Raw genomic sequence first — 15,547 nt, forward strand, 5'->3', positions numbered from 1 at the left:
TTGGGATCAGTGGAACTCATAAAAAAATTAAACAAAAGAATAAAATCATGGATACTTTAACACTAATAAGTGCTTCTGGCAGCAAGAAACTTAAACTGCTTGACTGTCACAAAGACATCTGTCTGTTGGTTTGATAGTCCATGGTCCCTGTGGATGCTACCCCTAGACGTCTGTCCACTAGTGTGCCATAGATGAACTTTATAGCTTCAGTTATCCCACTCAAAATGAGGAGCACTCTCACATCATTCCTTTCTGCTTAGAGAGCCCTTCTTATGTAGCTGCTGTTATGTTATAAGGCTTTTGTTACAGCATAATTTGAATTCACTGAGTCATCTTTCACTTATCATATATATATATATATCATAATGTTGGCAGCGAGGCAAGAGCAGTGTGAGGAACAGCATTGCCCCCCCCCCCCCACTCTTTTTTTCTTTTCTTTTACAAAGCTTAATACATTGCAATAGGGTCTAAATATTTCTAAAAGGAGTTAAACTTAACACTTCTGTCTACATGTGTACACACTGTATTTGCTAGTAGCTGAAATCCCTTCCTTCACTTGTTCCCCCTTTGTGGAAACTGATTATGGTTTGTAGCACAATGAACTGATAATAATGATTACTATGTCATGTATTAATATTCCTATCCTTAAATTCAAACATCTATGGATTTATTAATACAGTATCTGATTGATAGTGGTTCGTAAGTCTATATGGGGAATTTATAGTTTTATGATAATTGTATGTTCTGAGTCCATCTTGAAGTTGATATTGATGTCTTTACAGATTATTTCAGGCATTCAGAGCATTTCCCTGTTCTCTGAGGAGAATGCTCATGTTCCCGTCCGCACTTCTAAATAAATAAATAATAGTTATTTTGGATTTGGTAACTGCAGTTGCAGATGCTTCAAACAGCACATTCTGTAACCAGGTTTTTGGTGGATTATATGTGGCATTTATTGAAATTTTTCTAACAAATACACTCCTGGAAATGGAAAAAAGAACACATTGACACCGGTGTGTCAGACCCACCATTCTTGCTCCGGACACTGCGAGAGGGCTGTACAAGCAATGATCACACGCACGGCACAGCGGACCCACCAGGAACCGCAGTGTTGGCCGTCGAATGGCGCTAGCTGCGCAGCATTTGTGCACCGCCGCCGTCAGTGTCAGCCAGTTTGCCGTGGCATACGGAGCTCCATCGCAGTCTTTAACACTGGTAGCATGCCGCGACAGTGTGGACGTGAACCGTATGTGCAGTTGACGGACTTTGAGCGAGGGCGTATAGTGGGCATGTGGGAGGCCGGGTGGACGTACCGCTGAATTGCTCAACACGTGGGGCGTGAGGTCTCCACAGTACATCGATGTTGTCGCCAGTGGTCGGCGGAAGGTGCACGTGCCCGTCGACCTGGGATTGGACCGCACCGACGCACGGATGCACACCAAGACCGTAGGATCCTACGCAGTGCCGTAGGGGACCGCACCGCCACTTCCCAGCAAATTAGGGACACTGTTGCTCCTGGGGTATCGGCGAGGACCATTCGCAACCGTCTCCATGAAGCTGGGCTACGGTCCCGCACACCGTTAGGCCGTCTTCCGCTCACGCCCCAACATCGTGCAGCCCGCCTCCAGTGGTGTCGCGACAGGCGTGAATGGAGGGACGAATGGAGACATGTCGTCTTCAGCGATGAGAGTCGCTTCTGCCTTGGTGCCAATGATGGTCGTATGCGTGTTTGGCGCCGTGCAGGTGAGCGCCACAATCAGGACTGCATACGACCGAGGCACACAGGGCCAACACCCGGCATCATGGTGTGGGGAGCGATCTCCTACACTGGCCGTACACCACTGGTGATCGTCGAGGGGACACTGAATAGGGCACGGTACATCCAAACCGTCATCGCACCCATCGTTCTACCATTCCTAGACCGGCAAGGGAACTTGCTGTTCCAACAGGACAATGCATGTCCGCATGTATCCCGTGCCACCCAACGTGCTCTAGAAGGTGTAAGTCAACTACCCTGGCCAGCAAGATCTCCGGATCTGTCCCCCATTGAGCATGTTTGGGACTGGATGAAGCGTCGTCTCACGCGGTCTACACGTCCAGCACGAACGCTGGTCCAACTGAGGCGCCAGGTGGAAATGGCATGGCAAGCCGTTCCACAGGACTACATCCAGCATCTCTACGATCGTCTCCATGGGAGAATAGCAGCCTGCATTGCTGCGAAAGGTGGATATACACTGTACTAGTGCCGACATTGTGCATGCTCTGTTGCCTGTGTCTATGTGCCTGTGGTTCTGTCAGTGTGATCATGTGATGTATCTGACCCCAGGAATGTGTCAATAAAGTTTCCCCTTCCTGGGACAATGAATTCACGGTGTTCTTATTTCAATTTCCAGGTGTGTATGTTTCTACAAAAACAAATATTTTTGTACACAAATACCATGTCAAACCAAAATTAAAAAGTTTTGTGGGAGGTTAGTCAGTTGTTTTACCAGTTAAAGCATGTTAGAGATTAAAGATGTTGATGGCATGTCTGAAATTTGACAGTTTGTTTGGTTTAAATGGTTCAAATGGCTTTGAGCACTATGGGACTTAACATCTGTGGTCATCAGTCCCAGTTCGTTTGGGATTGGCACATTTATTTAGAGTATATTAGGCAAAACTTTCTTTTAGAGCTCACTTTCAAACTTCCAAGGGTGTATATATTGGTTCCAGTAGCAATAGGCAGGGGTTGGCAACCAATTCCTCCCCCCCCCCCCCCCCCCCCCCTCTACTCTCCTTGCCACAGATGAAACATTATGATCTTCACAAACTGAATTTGCATCCTGCCATGCTGTACAAACAAATGTATCAATACACTATTAATTCACTTGTAATGGATACTAACTGATAATAAGTGTACCCAGAGCCAACTGTCATAACATTTCAACACTATTTAACTGCTCTGTATTATTTTCCACTAAAAGCGTTCAGTAGGTCTCTAACTTCAGTTAGTGAGATTTTTCTTGCATGTGAAAATCTACTAAAACTGACAAGAGAGAGTATTTTTATGTGTCTGAATATTACTTGCCTGACACCAAAATAATAGGTATACATATCATGCAACTTAGTCTTTCTCATTTAAGACCATTGTTGGTAGTAAGTACCTTTTATGAAGTGGTAACATTAATGCATTTGTTGATTAACAAAAACACAACTCTTCAATAGTTTAGAGTTTTATTTGGTAAGAAATTTTCCTTTGCTTTCTCCAATCCTCTGCATTGCATGAAACTAATGTATCAGTGCCATCCTACCAGTAATCTAATTCTCTACAGCTTTGGGGGATGAGGAGAACTAACAGTTGTCACAGATTCAGTATTTAAAACAAAACTAAAGGCATTTCTAATGCAATGCTGTTTTTCATATTATTTTTCTTTCTCAGAATATTTTACATGGTTATTTGAGTTGATCAGTATTACTCATGGAATTTGTGCTGCAGCAACAAATTTACAATTACAATACAAAAAGTAGCTCTAAATGCCTCTGAATTGCTTACACTCTCTGTATGAACAAAATTTAATGAAAATATTTTAAATGATATGATTTCATATCTATGTGTGGTGGAAGAGACTAATTTGCTATACTGTACTCATTACAGAATATTCCCTTTAATCTTTTTTTTTTTCAAATTTTCTCTGTGATGATTATTAGTGTGTGTTGAAAAACAGGTACTGCAAATGAATTTTTAATCATCTGTGTAATATGCACTAGAATTTTTTATTTTTCCCTTACTGGAACATGTTCATAAATTATTTTTAAATAATCACTGAATTACACACTAAGCAAAACTCCAAAATAAATGTGAAATATACACAATTTTTTCAAGTCCACCAATTTTCACTAGTAGGTATAATTTTCCTGGAAATTAGTAAAAATACCATAACATCAGTGTAATGTAAATCTTTCTTATCTTTCATTTATATTTTACCTTTTTCATGGTGTCTATACAATGCTGCTGGCCATTAAAATTGTGCTGCCAGAAATGATAACAAAAAATGAAATATAAACAATTATGTACATACAGCAGATTAGGAAGAATATGTGATCAAAAAATTGAACCTTATTTGGGCATATACAAGGTGCAAAACATAGTAAACAGATTTGTCACCTCTGGCAGCAACAACAGTTCTAAACTTGTGGGCCACTACATGAAACTGAGCTTGGCTGACAGATACAGATACATTACCTCTGCTTTAACTCTGTCAGAGTTTATCAGTCATACTGGATGGCAGTTGGTGGCATACCAGTCTCTTGGCAAACATTGACCAGACGTTTTCAATGGGTGAGAGATCTGAAGAACATTCTGGCCAGGGCAGCATTCTAGCACTCTTTGCACTGAGGTACATAAGGACAGAATGGGAAGTATGGAGTCTTTCATTACCTTGTTGAAATATAATGTCATGGAGATCTCAAAGATAAGGTACAGCCACTAGTTTTAACAGATCAAAAATGTAATGTTTGTTGTCCAAATTACTGGGCATGTGACCATGTTGTGTACCCAATGGCACCTCATACCAGGTGCTTGACATGTATGAGAATGATGTTTTTTTCTCTTTGGACTCTCCACACACATATACATTCATATTGTGTATGAATACATAGGACTTGTCTGAAAAGATGATGTAGTGTCACACCAGTGTCCAGTGTGGTAGGGGTGCACCACTGTTGGTGCACCTCTCTCTGTTCCCATGTCAAGGTAAGTTGCGACAATGGTCACCAAAGTGACAGGATGTGGTGCTCTAGACATCATCACACTTGCTGCCAACAAGTCCATTTACTGATTCGAAGTATGTGAGAGAGCTATTCCATCCTGCACAACTGAGTGAACAATATGTCTGTCCTCTTAGCCACTAGTCGCATAGGGCCATTAATATCCTGCATGGACCTCCTGAACCCATCAATTTCATATTCACAAGATGGTCATGGGATCTCAGCCTATGTGAGCAGCTATGTTATGGAATGACTAACTGCAATCTTGACAGACCATGATCCTTCAACTTTCAAATTCTGACATGCTTGGAGATGTTGCTCCTTCTTACAGGAGGCTTAACACTATCTGCTTACAAACAACCAACATTCAAATGCTATTTCTAAAACAGAAGCTCATTGCATAATGTGTCCTTTCATACAGAATTTAGATGGTATTACGTCTATTCACTTCATTTGGTTAAACTGGAAAGCTAATCATTTGAATATCCAAGCATGTCACGCTGTACCATTTTTACATATGTTGCACTCTGCCTTCAATGTTAGCAGTTTTAATGGCTGAAAATTTGACATGAAATTATTTTGTTGATTTCTTTAAATTGAGAAATATGAGGGCAGTGTACTTCAGATTGAGAATGAAATATTTTTGAAGAACTTACTTTATATGTAATAATGCACATAATACAAGACTGAATGATTTTGGTGGACAATGCTATGGAATCAACTTCTTTCAAATTGCTTACACTGGTATTACAAGAAAATCTGGACTTTTATGTGCTATATAACACATGGCTATTGAAAGATAAATCTATGTATTGGTAACTATCAACAAAACATCTCGATTAGGCTTCATAATATACCAAAATTATTCTTGTGATTGGGGGCATGTGGCAGTACACTTTAGTGAGATCTGTCTCAGTGGTAGCGTGCCTTCTTGCTGGTTTTCAAGCCAGGCAGTTCTCAGCTATAAAACACATTAAGTGTTTCCCTGACCAGCCCTACAAGTCACTTATCATCCTTTACCATGTTACAATGTAGCAAGAGATGAGTCACTAAATATCAGTAAGAGAAACTTATCCCAGAGGAACGAACACCTCATACTACATATAATTTCAGAAGCTCCAACATAATAATCCAGCTAAGAAAATAGGAAACCTGAAAAGAAGCCACATATTAATTAGAAGTTGTAGAATGAGAAATTAAAGATGTATAAACTGGAATGTAATGGCCCAGTCGCATTAATGTAACCACTGTCTATGTTCGATGTCAGCATGCAATAACCACTCACAGATGACAGGTGGCCTCACTAGCAGTGGAGGGCATATAAAGCATGGCAGGAGGACATGGAAAACAGTGCAGTCATTGCGGTAATGCAGAAATGGAGCCATTTATATGATATCCAAAAGGGCATGATCATTGACTTTCAAGCCAAGGGTGGAAGCATTTCCAAAAGGACTAAGTTTGTAAACTGTTTGTATGCCACGTGGTTAAAGTATACCATGCATAGCAAAACTGTGGCATCCAAAAATGGTGCGGAGGCAACTATGGTGCACCACAGGCCATAGATGACAGGGGTGAACAATGGCTGCAGAGATGTGTGTGGGTGAACAGAGATGTGACTGTTGAGCAAATGACTGCCCAGAACCAATAGGCTACCAACAGTATCTCCATAATGACAGTTCAGCAAACATTGATGCATATGGGTCTCTGATGCAGGTGCCTTGTTAATGCACCCTTGCTTACTGCTGTTCAGTTGCAATGAAGGGAGGAAGTTGCATGCCAGTACCACAATTCAAGGCCCACTGAGTGGTGTCAAGTTACCTTTTCAGAAGGAGCATGTTTTATGCTTCATCAGACAGATGGCTAACACCCTGCAGCAATCATTGGAAGAGCACAGGACAGAGAAAGGAGTGTCTGGTCTGGGGGATGTTTTTGTGGCATTCCCTGGGTGATCTCATCATTCTGAAATGCACAAAGGATTAACACAAGTATGCATCTGCCCTTGGGGACCATGTCCACCCCTACATTCAGTCTGTTTTTCCTGGTCACAATGGCATCTATCAGCAGAAAAATGCAGTGTGTCACACAGCTAGCAGTGTACATGTGTGATTCGGAGAGCACCAAGATGAGTTTACCAAACAACAATGCATGGGCACATGCTGTGACTTGATTGAAATGAAAAATGCAGACAGTTCTTTTCTGGAAACTAGCATTATAAGTGATGAGAGTTTGTGTTACCAATACAAACCTATGACAAGATGATAGAGCTGAATGGGTCTTGAGGAGTTTTCCAAGACCGAAGAATGTGCGTATGTGATGCCTGAATTGAACAATCTCCCAAAGGAATTTCCTGGTGGTTTCATATAGTTGTATGAACGTTCTGTGCATTGTGCACAAGTTAAGAGAGATTATGTAGAACACCTGATGGATTTAAAGCACCATCTTAACTTTTCTCTGTTTTTTATTAAGCCAGTCTCAAAACTTTTTGGACTGGTCAGGTAGATTGTTCATATTTTACAAAGAAAATCTTACAAAGATCTAATGTTACCATTTTGTAGCCCTAATTTCTCTTACTTAAACATGTATACTATTTCTGAGAAAATATGTTATTTAATGACATGTCTCAAAAGTTAGATTTTGATTTCTAGAATATGTTGGTGGGCTTTAATGTGAAAAGTAATGCCTACAAATCTTTTATGTGAAAATTCTTAAACCTTTTTAAATAAAGCAAATGTTATTAACATTATACATCTTTATTCTTCATGCCTAAATGTTTGCAGCCCGCTGCTGTAGGAGGACTCAGAGCTGTAGAGTGTAACATGGTGGTGTGTAATGTAAACATTCTGGTGCCTGAGTAATTGCATTCTGTTGTGGAGTTTCAAATTAAAAGAATTCATCCACACATGGAGCACATAATCCTACAGCATGACAATGCTAGACACACACAAGCACTGCAACATGTGCAACAATCTGATGCCTTTGGCTCACTGTTATTGATCATCCTCCACGCATTCACGACTTGGCCCCCTCTGATTTTCATCTGTTTCCAACACTTAAAGAACACAAAGAACACCTTCAGGACTTCACTTTGACAGTGATGAAGCAGTACAAACAGAGGTGAGGTTGTGGCTCTGTCAGCAAAATCAAACATTCTACAGTGACAGTACCAACAAACTGATCTCTAGTTGGGATAAATGTGTTTGTCTACAAGGTCACTATGTTGAGAAATAAATATGTAGACATAAAGAATAAAGATGTAGAAAGTTAATGTCATTCGTTTTGTTTGAAAAACTTTAAGAGTTTTCACATAAAAAAATTGGAGGCATTAGTTTACAGCAGGGGGGAGGGGGGAATTTTTGTGCCAAAATAACTGCAAATGGAAACAGATCCCAATATGAATGCCATTTAAAGAATACACAGACAGTAATGAATGAAAATAACATAATTTCTAAATGTGTATAAGTATTATTTTCCTGTCTTTTATTTAATTAATCTGTATCCCACTCTTTCATCAAAGCTTTCTTTGGTGAGTCTTTAAATAGGCAGCATGGACAGTGCCACAGTCTGGCAGTACTAAACCACACTTTAGACAAGTTGATATCAGTAAGTCGTTGTTGAGCATTCATTGAGTCATGTTCCAATAGTCACTGTCAGGACTTTTGTTAAACCATCACTGAATTCAGTCATATTCCATTAGTCTCTGCTATTTGTGCAAAGTAGATGTGAAGAAATGACATCTTTTTGCCACTCAAAAATAGATTAGACTTTATGGGGATTATGTATCTCATTAACATAATTTTATGAAGTTCAATGAAAAATGAAAACTGCAAGCTATTGAGCATATTTGTGGGTGTGAAAAAACGATTGTGACATAAGTATCATCAATCTCAATTGTTTATTCAGAATTTTACCAGCATCTCTATTCCCCAATTGAAACACAGAGAAGACACTATACACAGTACTACCAAGCAGTAATGTTAGTAACTGCAAGTAAAACTGGTGGATAATGTGTATGACAGTGCAAAAATGACAACAAGAGAAATAACCTGATATCGTGAAGGTACATAATTAATAAGGTGAGTGTACAAAATCTTTAAGCTATCTGGCCCCATTCATTACTAACAATTGATAAAACTATACATTTCCTCATGATGCTTAAATACCAGCTAACAAACCTTTGCATTTTGAATAGGCTCTATAGGTCATTTGAATATCACCTTCATGGCTCATTCTCACAGCTTGTGCATGCAGTGTAAATTTTTATCATTTTTTTGTTACATTTATCTAGACTATGTTCCCATATAATGGTAGAGAGTGTAATATACAAAAAATGACAAAAATGTTACTACTCAGCAGCATAATAGCTGTCAAGGTGAAACACACTGTACTTGGAGTTAAATTTTGTTTCTTTCAGTGCATACTAACACAAATTCTTTACAGACGAATGGAAAAGCTGGTAGAAGCCGACCTCGGGGAAGATCAGTTTGGATTCTGTAGAAATGTTGGAACACTTGAGGCAATATTGACCCTACGAGTTATCATAGAAAATAGATTAAGGAAAGGCAAACCTATGTTTCTAGCATTTGTAGACATAGAGAAAGCTTTTGACAATGTTGACTGGAATACTCTCTCCCAAATTCTGAAGGTGGCAGGGGTAAAATACAGGCAGCGAAAGGCTATTTACAATTTGCATAGAAACCAGATGGCAGTTATAAGAGTCGAGGGGCATGAAAGGGAAGCAGTGGTTGGGAAGGGAGTGAAACAGGGTTGTAGCCTATCCCCGATTTTATTAAATCTGTATATTGAGCAAGCAGTAAAGGAAACAAAAGAAAAATTCGGAGTAAGAATTAAAACCCATGGAGAAGAAATAAAAACTCTGAGGTTCACCGATGACACTGTAATTCTGTCAGAGACAGCAAAGGACCTGGAAATGCAGCTGAACAGAATGGACAGTGCCTTGAAAGGAGGATATAAGATGAATTGTGAGATGTGCAGCATCAGGACAGGATCGTCCAATACACAATCCAGACATACAGTCAAAATTTATGCAATGAGTTCATCGTTCAAGCCAATAATGTCTCAGCTCACTGGGTTTACATTGTGAATATCTTCCTCCAGAAGATAGGGGTGAACCTAATGGAATAGCCTACTGTAACTGCTAACATAAACCTGATTGTGTATGTTTTGGGCCAGTTGAAACTTACAGCATGTCAGTGCAGAAACCTTCCTCATATACTGGATGGTCTCAGGAAGTGAGCTCTCAGATAGTGAGAAAGGTTTGAGCACTTAGTGGATGGTACACCAAAGAGGATAACAGCATGTTATAAGTATGGGACAGAGCACCATGATTTTGAATGTTACCTAGAGCAGATTTTGATTGCACAGATGTGCATCTTCAAAATGATGGATTTTAGTTTCATGAGGTTTATTCTTTCATTCTCTACTCCCCTTAAATCTAACCCCACATATGTTTGCAGATATGTGGGTATTACAAAACTTTTTTTTCAGCAGTTTATGTAAAGGGCGATAAAGGTCAAGATGTAAATGCTGTTGAAGCACTTTTGAAGTATAACTCAGATGTCTTTCTCTTAAAATGGTCCTATACAGTTACTTAGTACTGTTTGCGCAGTTCAAGGAGTCCACAACAAAAGCTGTTTGCCTACTTACTATCATAGCTACTTCATAACATGATGGACATTCAATAAGCAATGAAAAACATTTTTCTCCAAGACAATTTAAGTTGAAAAAATGCAGAATTTGTTGTGGGACATCATGGGATAATCCCACTTCAGTCCCTATTGTTTCATGAAGTTTGTTTGATAGGAGGGGGGCATTATATGTAGCCTTCAAAATGGCATCTGTAATGGAGGTGTTTCAAGTAGACAGCTGTCACTGAGTTTTTTTGACAGAAAACCAGAGCATTTCAGATATTCATAGGTGCTTGCAGAATGTCTACGGAGACCTGGCAGTGAACAAAAGCACAGTGAGTCATTGGGCAAGGTGTCTGTTAACATTGGACTGTTCATCCACCCTACAGCTCAGATCTCACATCTGCGGGTTTCCATCTGTTTGAGCCAATGAAGGATATACGCCACAGGAAGCAGTACATTGATGATGGGGAGGTTATTGATGCAGCAAGATGTTGGTTCCAACATAAACCAGTAGAGTGCTATGCAAGCATATAGGTCCTCGAAGTAAGTTGACATAAGGCCATCACATTGAACAAAGATAATGTTGAAAAATAGGATTTTGTAGGCAAAAGAGTGGGAAGTAATATGGTGTGTTGGTATCCTGAATAAAACCAACCTGTTTTGTGAAAAAGTGTTGTATTACTTATTGGATGCCCCTTATAAAGTAATGCATAATGAATTGACACATTTCCACTTATAGATTGATACATCTCAGAGGAATAAGTTCACTTTTCTTAAGCTGTACCACATCTGTATCTTGCAAGATCCCACACATAGTATAGGTAACTAAGCGAATCATCACTTAGAAATCCTTGTTCTTTGCCATTCTCTTTCTGATGTAGTCCCTTGATGGAGATCTTGTAGAGCTACTAAATTCTTTTGGAGAGGCAAGCAGTCTGTGTATGTGGCTATAAATGGAAATGTGGGTAGCTACTCTACTTTAAATAAAGCCTGGGTTGCCATTATGGTGGATTTATTGACAAACATTGTAAAGCAGTTAACAATCACACAGTTAAATGTAAGTAATTTCAGAATTGTGAAAAATTGAGATCATGACTTGCACAGAGATCAGTTCTGGATAGTATCCTAATACCAGTTGACTAGCTTGCTGTGCAACAAAAGTCTTTGGTACACATTGTATAAATTTGAAGTTATGCATATGTGGTCAGTAGAATAATTACTGTCATTTGTTTCCTGATATAAATAGTTTACTGCCTACTGATCGGATAGTAGCAAAGTTTTAATAATGCTTAGGCTCTCCCAACATTTAATATGCGCAAGGCAGCTTTTAATAATTAATATTTAATAAATTAAATCTCTTAGCATCACATCTAAACATTAATGGATCCCGAGTGTTCAGAATCTCCAAGCAGGATTCACTCTCCCATTTACTCATCATCCTTCACCCTACTGACATACTGCAGTGTCACATAGCTCATCCATTATGGCCATCTGTGTTCCTACTGTGGGAACTGCTCCTTACTTACCACTATAGCTCTCTACATTGTTGCTTAAGAAAGTGAGTTATGGTTTTAACTGCAGAGTCCCAATATAATGTTAAAATGGTCAAACAAAATTAAGTTCTGAATAAGAGGAATGTCACAATCTTCAACCAGTACATCATGTCATCTGCATACAATATGTACTTTTCTTCTCCTCAACACCTATATCATTTGCAAACAGGTTAAACAGTAATAGCTCCACCACCAAATTCTATCTCACTCCATTTTTAATGGCTTTAACTTGTTACCAGTATGTGTTCCTTATTGATATGTATTGTCCCTTCTCACTTATGTATGATGGTATCCATTCCTCTGTTTGTCCAAAAAATTCCAAAGCATCACAGCTCTGGAATTAGTAGGACGGACACCAGCTGAAGCAAATACTCTGAGATCTGAATAAAACTGCAAAACTTATCAGTATATCTGTGAATATTGTGCAGTGGCTTTACTTTTAGAGACTGGCAGCCCATGCAAGACAAAGAAATTTTGTATTTCTGAGAAATAATGAGAAAATATAAATAATATTAAAATGTAGAGTTCAACAAGTACAGATAGTGTAGTCAGGCAGCTTAAGTTCTTCGGCATTCACATATAAAACAGAATATAATGACTCTAGAAAAGCCGAGGGTTTATTATGTGGCAAAAACCATCAGAGTATGTGTATCAAGCTTCCAAGTGAGTTCACTGTTTGACTTCGTTGACATCTTGTTTAGTTTCTGAGCTATAGTTGATAGGTTGTAGAATGTCTACAGAGTAGATACAGTTATCCAATCTCAAAAAAGAATGTTTCTCCAAAATTGTCCCAGGTACTGTTCATTTCTTTAATGTTACAGAGTGGAGGAAAATGTATATTACTTTGTGGGTAGTTTGGACATCTCAGTTACACTACAGATATATGTTTCTAACTCTTGGTTTCCTGGCTCCCATTTCTATTTTGTTTTGCATTTGGTGTACTTCTGTCTGATCTGAAATTGCTAAAAAGGTGTGTGGATGCATTAATTCAGATTATTAATGAGGCATTTCATTCAAAAATGAGGAAGGTACAATCAAAGACTGGCCCTTTTTTCATTTTTTTTTTTAAAGAAGGACAGTCCAAATATTCATTTGTGATGGTTTGATTACTTTTATGAGGTCAGATTAAAAGTTGTTGAGAGACTAAAACTACCTGTGGGATACAGTATGGTACAATCATTTGAGAAAGAAGACACATGAAGTATAAAGCCTTCTGGAAATAAAAGTAGAATCATCTACCAAACAGACAAAAAAAGCAAGAAAGAGGTTGAAACTACAACACGAAGCAAGAAGAGAATAAAAGCTAGCGGTCTGCTATTCAACTGGGTCGTTTTAGCTCACAAACATCATCCTGAGATCAAGTAAAGCACTATTCATTCTTTAAAACTTTTCTCATTTAATATGTCTACAGAATTAGTCCCATGATAACTTTTTGTCCAATGCTTACATCAGCTTGTGATTTCAGAGGATATCCACTTATATTAGCCTACAACATACACTAGAGTCTGTGCAGAAGACTGGAAACTTGAAATTATGATTTTAATCATTGTACAAATAATACAAAAAGTGATTAATAAACTAAATTTGTTATAGAGGACTGTTCACAAGAACTGATCTCATGAGTAAATGACCTACTAGTATATTATAGCTATATATCCTAATGACAATACCTGCAAAATGTTGACTAATTATTATGTTATCAAGACAACCATGAAAATTAATACAGGATTAACTTTTCATGGTTAAATAAATCATTTGCAAACTGATTATTTACTCAGGTCTCTGTTTCTATCATTGTATGCCTATGTCCTCCTGAAGAAAGTTCCATGGAATTATAAATATTTTTTATTTTTATTTTGGAGGGAAAACAATGAGAATACATCCTAAACTCACTGTGCAAAACTGCATCTAGTGTAAAATTATGCACAATAGTGGAGAAAACTGTTATGATGAGAGTTGGACATATTGAGTCTACAGTGTTCTGAATGATTCTACCAATTCAGATGTGGTCTTCAATTTACTGAAAATTATTCTCAACCAGGAAGGCTTCTGTCCTTAATTACAGGGGCATACTTTTGAAAAACCAAGGATCTGGACCATATCAATGATCATTTAACTGTCAAAGAATTTATATCAGGAAATTTTGCCTGAAGGACTGAACATGATCTGAATTGCAGTGAAGATTGTTCCTCATATGATGACCAAATATAAAAATGGACACACATTAAATATTATATGGAACCCCTTAAACAAACTGGCAATGACAAAACATTCGCTCAAAAGCATCCTACATCTACATCTACATACATACTCCGCAATCCACCATGTGGTGTGTGGCGGAGAGTTACTCACAGGAGTGTTGACTTTCTGCCTACAACATTGAGACAGAAGTCCAGTTACCATAGTCAGTTGACATACAATCTACAAAGTCAAGAAAAGCATGACAGTCTTGAATCAAAGTCAAAGTGGCACTCATATTTTCCTCTATATCAGCTGACTTGTGCATTTTGAATTTTTGCCTTAAAATCAAATAGTTAACACCATTATATGCAAGTATTTGGAAATGGTTACAGGAAGATACAGTATTCACAAAAAGAGATAACTTTTGTGATGAGACAGTTGATGGTTCCTTCATCATGATAGTACACATACAAATTCAGCTTTGTCAGTTTATTAGTTTTGTACCAAAAAACCATATGATTATTCTCCCCAGGCATCCTACACTCCAACCCTAGCTCCATGTGACTTTATTAATTTCCAGAATCAAAGCCAATGCAGAAAAGATGCCATTTTAACACCATTGGTGACATTACTGGGAATTCAACAAGATATTTGCAAAATTATCTGCCTTTAGTTTGTGGGGACTTCACAAGCAATAATGGCAGTAGGAGAGACAAGAGTCTCTGACCAGTGTAGAAGTGACCACGAGTGGAATATCTTGAGAGGAATGTAGTGTGCCTTGAGCTTTATGCCTATCTGGACATGTATTGGGTTGTACTGCTTTAAATAATAAAGAGAATTTTATCCACAACTGTGCTGTTTTTAGTTATTGGCTTTATCCTTTCCTGGGCCAAAAATGACAAGTGCCTTGTAAGGCGTCTTCTCTATGATTCGGTTGGAGAAAAAGTAGATGTTGGTAATTATTTTTGGAAAAACTCAGGTGATGCTGTCAATACAAATTTATTTCCGCTCTTACAACTACACTGATCAGCATGTGGTTTACTATGTTCAATAATCTTCACAATAACAGGTCAGTAATTTTGATAGACCCTATTGGGTCTAACTAAGTAACACAATTGGTGATTTACAATGCTTATTCCAATCCTATTCTAAGAGTTTAATGGTATCTGCCTGATCATGTCACTAACTATGAATGTTTGTTACTGAATTCTTAGTGACAACTAGAGGCAGTTATCATAACAAGACTCTGTGCTGACCGAACAGTCATACTTCAACTGTAATAGATGACTCCAAGTGGGAAGTGTATCATCTCTTTCATATTTTTGCTCGTTGATGTTCTTCTGGGTTTTAGCACCTTTTTCTGTTAATGTTAAGATATTTTTGCTCTTGTAATTATGACTGCAGTAAAGGTATTAATGA

This window comes from Schistocerca cancellata, chromosome 4 (genome assembly GCF_023864275.1).
Source record: "Schistocerca cancellata isolate TAMUIC-IGC-003103 chromosome 4, iqSchCanc2.1, whole genome shotgun sequence".
Classification (NCBI taxonomy): Eukaryota; Metazoa; Arthropoda; class Insecta; order Orthoptera; family Acrididae; genus Schistocerca; species Schistocerca cancellata.